This window comes from Tasmannia lanceolata, unplaced genomic scaffold, assembly GCF_043159265.1.
Source record: "Tasmannia lanceolata isolate RefF3 unplaced genomic scaffold, GAP_Taslan_0.1 ptg001063l, whole genome shotgun sequence".
Lineage (NCBI taxonomy): Eukaryota > Viridiplantae > Streptophyta > Magnoliopsida > Canellales > Winteraceae > Tasmannia > Tasmannia lanceolata.
Genome location: NW_027519725.1, coordinates 1 through 10,000, shown reverse-complemented (window position 1 = coordinate 10,000; position 10,000 = coordinate 1). Strand labels below are relative to the sequence as shown.

General features: G+C 37.7%; 2 non-coding genes across 2 annotated transcripts; both read left to right on the top strand.

The window, feature by feature from the left end:
• The first annotated feature begins 7,265 nt into the window (after window positions 1–7,265).
• TRNAP-UGG (transfer RNA proline (anticodon UGG)) lies at window positions 7,266–7,339 on the top strand. Its single transcript has one exon. It is a non-coding gene; the product is annotated as a tRNA-Pro (tRNA).
• Window positions 7,340–7,504: 165 nt separating this feature from the next.
• On the top strand, window positions 7,505–7,578 carry TRNAW-CCA (transfer RNA tryptophan (anticodon CCA)). The gene has a single exon. It is a non-coding gene; the product is annotated as a tRNA-Trp (tRNA).
• Window positions 7,579–10,000: the final 2,422 nt, after the last annotated feature.

Genomic DNA, 10,000 nt, shown 5'->3' with positions numbered 1-10,000 from the left:
GAGTCAAAGAAAAGGCGATGATTAAAATCAAGATTTCTACGGTACCCTAACCTTATGTCAAATCAAAAAAAAATCAAATAGAGGCAAAAGACGCTAGAGTAATGTTGTATCAGACTACTTGTCGCCTTGTAGTTGGATCTCCAAGTTTTTGGAATGTTCCAAATTCCACTTGAGCATCCAAATCAGGGTCAATACCAGCAAAAACATCTCTGAACAAGGTTCTAGCCCCATGCCAAATGTGTCCGAAAAAGAAGAGCAAAGCAAACGTAGCATGTCCAAAAGTAAACCAACCCCTTGGACTGCTACGAAAAACACCATCGGATTTCAAAGTAGCACGATCTAATTCAAAAATTTCACCCAATTGGGCACGTCTAGCATATTTTTTCACAGTAGCAGGATCGCCATAACTGACCCCATTGAGTTCGCCACCATAGAACTCAACAGTTACACCTACTTGTTCGACACTATACTTCGATTCTGCCCTTCTAAAAGGAACATCCGCTCTCACAATTCCGTCTCCGTCTACCAAAACCACCGGAAATGTTTCAAAAAAAGTAGGCATACGACGTACAAAAAGCTCATGCCCCTCTTTATCTCTAAAGATGGGGTGTCCTAACCATCCAACAGCTATTCCATCCCCATTGTCCATTGAGCCTGCTCTGAATAATCCCCCCTTCGCCGGATTATTACCGATGTAATCATAAAAAGCTAATTTTTCGGGAATTTTAGACCAAGCTTCCGATAAACTCAGATTTTCGGCTAGCCCGGCTCCAACTCTTCGATATATTTCTTGCTGGAAGTATCCCTGATCCCACTGATAACGAGTGGGACCAAATAATTCTATGGGAGTAGTTGCTGAACCATACCACATAGTTCCAGCAACGACGAAAGCTGCAAAAAAGACAGCAGCGATACTACTAGAAAGTACAGTTTCAATATTGCCCATACGTAATCCTTTGTATAAACGTTGGGGCGGGCGGACACTAAGATGGAATAGTCCCGCCAATATCCCCAATGTCCCCGCTGCAATATGATGAGAGGCTATTCCTCCCGGAACAAAAGGATCAAAACCTTCTGCGCCCCACGCTGGATTTACAGATTGTACTTTTCCGGTTAGACCATAAGGATCGGACACCCATATTCCAGGACCATACAAGCCTGTTACATGAAATGCGCCAAACCCAAAGCAAGCCACCCCTGAGAGAAATAAATGAATTCCAAAGATCTTGGGCAAATCCAAAGAGGGTTTTCCCGTACGTTCATCACAGAATATTTCTAGGTCCCAATACACCCAATGCCAGATGGCTGCTAAGAAGCACAAGCCAGAAAACACAATATGTGCCCCAGCCACACCTTCGTAACTCCAAATACCCGGATTCGTTATAGTTCCTCCTGTGATACTCCAACCACCCCATGAATTGGTTATCCCTAAACGAGTCATGAAGGGTATAACGAACATACCTTGTCTCCACATTGGATCAAGGACGGGATCAGAGGGATCAAAAACGGCTAATTCGTATAGAGCCATCGAACCGGCCCAACCAGAAACTAGAGCTGTATGCATTATATGGACAGAAAGTAACCGACCGGGATCATTCAATACGACGGTATGAACACGATACCAAGGCAAACCCATGGAAATACCCCTTATTTTATCAAAGAAAAAATAGACACTATGTAACTTTATCACATTGGAAAAGACTGATTGATGCTATGGACCTCGCCTTTTCAGTGGATTATCTCAAAGCAAGAGTTAATATTTATTCCGTTCCATTGGTAATAATTTAACAATTCTGTTCGTAGGAACAAAGAGAAGCAGATCTATTCTATACTCGATAAGTACCAATACGCAATGGGGGGATTGATCCTATTTTTGTGAGCGAATGCATAGATACTTGTTCATCCTTCGAACGATCCATTTGTACGAATTTTCCTTTATTCAACCCGTCTTCTCCATGAACCTTCCAATCTATGGATAAAATACGATAAACGACAATATTATGAAGACAATAAACCCATTGTTACGTTTCCACATCAAAGTGAAATAGAGTACTTAATTTTTCTTTCATTTTATGCCTATTGGTGTTCCAAAAGTACCTTTTCGGAGTCCTGGAGAGGAAGATGCAGTTTGGGTTGACGTATAGTGCGACTTGTCAGACATATTGGGTCATATGGGATTTCCCCGTTCTCTCCCCCGATCGAGATATCCTCTGTTTCACCCAAGAAAGATTGATTAAACCATCAATAATTCAATTCGGAGCGTGAAGTGCAATGCAATTAGATCAATTTATTTGTTGGTTGGGGATCAATATTCTCAATTAGAAGAATTTATGGTTGGCTTGGACCAATAAAATGAAGTATCCAGGCTCCGTTCAAAAAATACCAAATTGGTAATCTATGTATGATTACTACTCGTATCATAAATGATCCCTATTTATACCTCTAAAACTACCAATTAATGGAATAATATGATTAGTCGAATATTTGGCGGAAGGCATGAACATGAAAACGAATTGAAAAAAAAAAAGAAGTCGGAACAAAAAGAAGCGGTACTGTGATCATTTGTCCTATATGTGCAAATAGAATTCGGGCAGATCTTTACCCGGAGTAGAGCATAAACCTAAAAGAATTGAAGAGGCCCATTTAGGAACAAGAAAATTACATCGTGATTTGGATCTCGATGAAAGAATACATCAATGAGGGGTTAGTTCGATAAGTTCAATGAATTCTTTTTTTTTTTTCGCAATTTTGATTTTTTGAACCGTATGCATCCAAAGGTGCGTGTGCGGTTCCTAAGGGATACAATTTTGTCCTAATCAACCGACTTCATCGAGAAAGATTACTTTTTTTAGGACAAGAGGTTGATAGCGAGATCTCGAATCAACTTGTTGGTCTCATGGTATATCTCAGTATAGAGGATGATACCAGGGATCTGTATTTGTTTATAAACTCTCCCGGCGGATGGGTAATACCAGGAATAGCTATTTATGATACTATGCAATTTGTGCCACCAGACATACATACAATATGCATGGGATTAGCCGCTTCAATGGGATCTTTTCTCCTAGTCGGAGGAGAAATTACCAAACGTCTAGCATTCCCTCACGCTTGGCGCCAATGAGTTTTTTTTTATTTGAGAAAAAAAAAAGAAGACTATGCCTTCGCCATATGGAATATGAATAATAAGTAATAATAGCATGGCACTTCGAGTTCGATATGAGCAAACTATTATTTTTTTTTCATAACATAACATGAGATTATATATCGAGATAGTAGTATGAAACAAAGGTTATTTACGATTTGATCTTATGTATCGGGGGTCCATTTCAGCGTCACAAACCTTTTTTTTGCTTTCACACCAGAAGCCTCTTTCCGATATTTATGTTATGAAAGAGTACGAAAATGAAAAAAAAAAAAGATCATTTTTTCCTTATTTGATCGGATCATAAAGAAACTTTGGGATTGCTGAATCACAGACGAGATAAATATATAAAGCAACGGAACCATCATAGTATTTTTTGACTCCTCCGAAAGGAAAGATGGTAAATGGATCATTCAACGATCTGGGTCTGATGGATTCTATTTGTCTCTTTCTTCGATGGAAGGGAAAAGGAAATTCCATTGCGGAGCCGTATGCAATGCATAAAAGATGCCTGTACGGTTGTTCAATTCTAATTCTATCTTTTTATTCTTGTTATTCTTTATCCCTTCCCTTCGACCGATCGTGCGAGATAGAGGAACCGTTCATTATGTTATATCATCAGGGTTATGATCCACCAACCTGCTAGTTCTTTTTATGAGGCACCCACAGGAGAATTTATCCTGGAAGCGGAAGAACTACTGAAACTCCGCGAAACCCTCACAAGGGTTTATGTACAAAGAACCGGCAAGCCTTTATGGGTTATATCCGAAGACATGGAAAGGGATGTTTTTATGTCAGCAACAGAAGCCCAAGCCCATGGCATTGTTGATGTTGTCGCGGTCGAAAATACCGGGGATTTCACATAAATTCTTGATTCCATTTCGAACCATAATTCGAATGAGCCGTGATTTGATATTTTATCTTCTTAACCTGGTAAAATATTATATGAAATGGAAGTAATTCATAATCATCCGGTTAGGATCGATCTAAACCAGCCCATTCTGTATACGATTCAGCATGCCAACTATTAAACAACTTATTAGAAACACAAGACAGCCAATCAAAAATGTCACGAAATCCCCTGCCCTTCGAGGATGTCCTCAGCGTCGAGGAACATGTACTAGGGTGTATGTGCGACTCGTTCAGATCATGATCTGGAACAAATGAGACGATTTTTCCAGTATCAATGACCAGTACCAATGAGTAGGATAGAATGGAAGAACTCCATTCCATTCACTATCTCAAAATAAAGATCTATCATATACCTCTATTGTGTATGGAATTTATGGTTTCCATTGGTGCAAATCCAATCACCTCGATTTGAGATGAAAATCAATTCCCCATTGGTAGCAAATGGTTATCCATTAAGCGGGGAAAATAGTATTTTAAAAGCAGAAAGATTATGCTTCTACTCTTGCAAGAACGGACTAACAGGGTTAGCTACCTAGCCAACCTTCATAATTAAATGCCGTCACTGTATGGATGGATCTCATTGTGAAAAGACCTATATACTGGATAATTTTATGGGTAGAGCCAAAGAGTGTGAACTGTACAAGTTACTAATAACATTGATTAAATGGGGGAAGGAGCTCCGGTGTATAGAGAGGACCTCACCGTTTAAGAAGTAATCATAGAAACGATGGAAGCCACTATTTATTTATTTCTCCATTTTTCTCTATTTATTACTACCTATTTACTAGATATTTTATATCTAATATCGGTACAATTTCTTATTCCGAGGTGAAATGCCTGGAAGAAATCAAAAATCGTGGTTGGGAAGGTCATAGTAGCAAAAGCCATTGGAATTTTTATTTTATACATCGGAAGAATCCGTTTTGTTACTAATAAACTAGGGGAGGGGAAAAGAATGACTGAAAGAAAAGAAATCAATTAGTTATTCATCAAGGTTTCATTTGATTCAATGACCAGAGTTAGGCGGGGATATATAGCTCGGAGACGTCGAACAAAAATTCGTTTATTTGCATCAACCTTTCGAGGGGCTCATTCAAGACTTACTCGAACTACTACTCAACAGAAAATGAGAGCTTTGGTTTCCAGTCATCGGGATAGATGCAGGCAAAAGAGAGATTTTCGTCGTTTGTGGATCACTCGGATAAATGCAGTAACTCGTGAAAATGGGGTATCCTATAGTTATAGTCGATTAATGCACGATCTGTACAAGAGGCAGTTGCTTCTTAATCGTAAAATACTTGCACAAATAGCTATATCAAATAGGAATTGCATTTACATGATTTCAAATGAGATTATCAAATAAGGCGACTGGAACGAATTCACCGAAATGATTTAAACGGAGTTCCCCGGAGAATGAACTCCGGGAAGGTAGAGTAGAAATGAATATGATAAATATTAGAAATGAACGAACACTTTTCAATAAAAAAAAATATTTTTTCTTCCCCATTCATTCTTTTTTTTTTTTTCTTACGACGCGACAATCAAGTATCTCGGCTTTTTCGAACAAAACCTCAATCTGAGTTTGAATTCCAATTAGAGTTTTGATTCAATTGAGAAGTAGGCCTATTTATTTCTGGTTTTAGGACCAGCAGTTCTAGGGGTCGACTCGGTTCTTTCAAATTGTTTCTCATTATTAAGAAAAGGTAACGAAGATAAAATACGAGCTTGTTTTATAGCAATAGTAATTAATCGTTGTTGTTTCAAGGTCAATCTATTCACTCGTCTAGATAATATTTTTCCTTGTTCACTAATAAATCGACTAATTAAACTCATATTTCTATAATCAATTCGATCCCCCGATCCAATTGGGGGCAAACGCCTACGAAAAGATCGCTTGGATTTACGAAAGGGTCGCTTGGATTTATCCATGATTTATTCCTTATCTCTAAAATCTTATTTCTTCATTCATTTCGGTTTCGGATCCGACCGAAATAGTAATAGTACTTGATTTGTTTATATTTTATATATCTATCTATATGTAATTTTGTCCTGTTCCTTGGAAGGGTGGAACAGACATTCTATTCTGTTCGATCTATTTCTTTATCTCCCCATGAATCGTATGCTTGTAACAATAAGGACAGAATTTTCTCAAGTCCAATCGACTAGGCGTATTGTGTCGATTCTTTTGAGTAATATATCTGGAAATGCCCCGCGATTCCTTATTTAAATCATTTCGGACACAACTGGTACATTCCAAAATAACTCTTATTCTGACATCTTTACCCTTGGCCATGAACCTCCTTTGGATTTTGGATTCCCTCCACTCTTCTATTTTCGATCTGAATCGAAGAATACGAAAAGAAGGAAAAATAAATAGAAGTTGCTAACTGATAACTCGAAATCCAATTATGAAAGATTTCGCTGCAATCAATAGAGTAATAATAAGTAATACAATTATTTCTAACTATCCATTATTTCTAATCCCAGTCAGTATTTCATTTACTATCTTGTATGCTCTTGAACAGCCTGTCCTAGACCCACATTTCTATTTCTGTTCTCCCTCTATTAATTCTATGCTGAGCCCGAGTTTCGCTGAGGTTTAATCCACTTTTCTTTCTCTTTCCTTCCTAAACAACTTAAAAAAAAAATTCAAAAGGGTGGATTAGTCACAGAGAATTTGTTGTATCTCTAATCTTCTTCACCCCTTCCCATGTCAATAACTAGAATGAAAAAAAGGGGAATGTCAACGCATCTGGGAATAAACGATTGATCTCTATCAATAGACCTGCTAAAGACCCGAACCATAGCGTAGTTAGCACAGGTGCCACGGAGAGATATGTTTTTATATCTCGCATTGAAAATCCTCCTTCTTTATTGGAATACATATATGATCAGATGTATCTGTAGCTAAAGATCACTTGTATTTGTACACGAAATCCCTAATCCCGAACTAAAATGAAAATGAATATGTACAATAATCCGGTGGATTAGATCTACTTGTCCCTAAAACAGAAAAAGATGACCCTTTCTTACTGAGCATTACCGATAAATATTCATTTTTTTATACGTTAGGTTTCATATGTATATAATTCTTTGATTATATGAAATCAAAAAGAAGAAATGGCAAGAGAAATTGTCTCTAGATATTAGGAAATAACGATGTGGAAAACAAGACAAGGATTCCCTACAATGAAACTGTACAACAATTGAAAGGGATGTAGCGCAGCTTGGTAGCGCGTTTGTTTTGGGTACAAAATGTCACGGGTTCAAATCCTGTCATCCCTACCTATTACTTCTCCTATGGGCAGTAACGAGGGATCAGTTGAGATCGATTCAAATTGGACTGGACTGGACATAATTTTGCATTTTATGATACTACATGCATGCAAGGTGTATTGGGGGTACAAAAAGAATCCCTTTCTTTACAGTTGTATCTCCTGTCATAAGAAAGCGCTCTTAGTTCAGTTCGGTAGAACGTGGGTCTCCAAAACCCGATGTCGTAGGTTCAAATCCTACAGAGCGTGATTCTGTTTTTGTAATGTTGAATCACAATAAAATAACTTTACTAACTTGAACTGCAACCTGAATTTGACCTCCTGCAGCTTAAGAAGGAGGTCAATCAAAAAAGAGATGTTACTCAATCAAAGGTCCAACTGATCTCCGCGTCTGTATTGTAAATATGCAGTTACGAATAATCCGGCCAAAGTAATAGGAATTAGACCTAAGACGATTCCAAATAGAAAAACTTCAATCATTTCAATTTGTTGGAAAGGGTAAAAATAGAGGTAATATCTATCCCTAAATATTACTCCGAATCACCCATGAATCTCAATGATCAAGAATTGGTAATTAACGCGGGAAGGAACTATCGAATACCTGAAATCTCACAGAACTATTTATTTTGATGAATTATTCATTCAATTAATTTCAAATAAGTCGTATCTTGCTCAGACCAATCAATAGAGCTGGGGTTATAGTTGAAGCAGCTAGTAGAAAACCGAAATAACTAGTTATAGTGGGCATGAAGGAGCTAATGAGATACGTTCTTTTTTTTTACATATGTTTATAAAGCACTTACCTAAGTTTCAATTTTTGCGAGATGTGATGATCAGAAAAAATACCAATTGACAGAATCAGTTCCAATTGAAAGTTCTTGATTCATCAGTCATTATAGACGGCACTGACAAAGATAGAGTAGCAGAGGTAGAAAAAAAAAAAAAGATTGATTTATCATCTGTGACATCTACCAATGTCGGGATTTCAAATCAACAGATTCATTGAGCAACTCGTGAGTAAAGTAATAGTCAGAAGAACTGTGTCGTGTAACTTCATTCAAAAATGAAATTATCTTTGAATAACTATAGAATAAAAGAATTGGATTTCAAAAGAATTTCCATTTTGACCATTTATTTCTTTTCTTTTTCAATTTATCAATTCCTATTATCCTTTTAGGTTCCACAGTCTGTCTTTCCATATCATGGAGTTCCATCCTTGTAGCTAGGTCAAGAAGGAACCTTTGGATCTAATCCAGTAATGGTTGCATCACGAATATTGATTGTTCAAACTATTTATTGTTTCTTCTCTTTCTTTCATCGAATACTATCTACTACTGTAGAACCAACCAATTACTTGAAATGAAAGGATTAGAAAAAAAGAAAAATATCTTTTCTACAACCATGAGAGGGGATTTCTATATTTTGCATCTAATTGAATTGTGTGGAATATGATAATCTCGTTCATTAATTATTAGAACTAGAACCCGTTGACTCAAACTTTACTAAGAACTTCAGTTTCTAGTCCAAAGCCAATACTTGAAACCCTATACTACAGAAATTTGATCAATTTTTGATTGAATGACACGCGGTTCCGCATAGACAAGTAACAAGAAAGGAAAAGGGAATTATGTACCATTTCTTTTCGATACTGATTGAAACTGCGTTGCTGTGTCAGAGGAAGGATAGCTATACTGATTCGGTATACTCTAAATACACCTTCGGTACAATATTGACGATCTCACAAAGATGAAATATCAGTAGTTTTCCATTTACTGATCCCATCTTTCAAGGAATCGATCCCCCTTTGACTGTACAAGAATATGTGGAGCTCAGCATGTCTGGAAGCACGGGAGAACGTTCTTTTGCTGATATTATCACCAGTATTCGATACTGGGTTATTCATAGTATTACTATACCTTCCCTATTCATTGCGGGTTGGTTATTCGTCAGCACGGGTTTAGCTTATGATGTGTTTGGAAGCCCTCGGCCAAACGAGTATTTCACAGAGAGCCGACAGGGGATTCCATTAATAACTGGCCGTTTTGACCCTTTGGAACAACTCGATGAATTTAGTAGATCCTTTTAGGAGGCCTCAATGACCATAGATCGAACCTATCCAATTTTTACAGTGCGCTGGTTGGCCGTTCACGGACTGGCTGTACCTACCGTTTCTTTTTTGGGGTCAATATCAGCAATGCAGTTCATCCAACGATAAACCTAATCTGAATTATAGAGCTACGACACAATCAAACCCGAACGAACAAAATGTTGAATTGAATCGTACCAGCCTCTACTGGGGGTTATTACTCATTTTTGTACTTGCTGTTTTATTTTCCAATTATTTCTTCAATTGAGAGAAAGAAAGAGAATAGTAGGAATTCTCTTATCCCATTCGGAAGGATATCATCCTCATAATTATCCATGACTGTTTATGTCTCTAGCATGACCACTTGATGAAATGTGGAGGAAGCGGGGTAAATGCCGATACTACTGGAAGGATTCCTCTTTGGCTGATAGGTACTGTAACTGGTATTCCTGTGATTGGTTCAATAGGTATTTTCTTTTACGGTTCATACTCCGGATTGGGCTCATCCCTATAGTGATCGGATGAGAACCGGATTGTGGACATGAAAAAGTAAGAACTCAACAGGACCTTACCCCTCGAATCAGA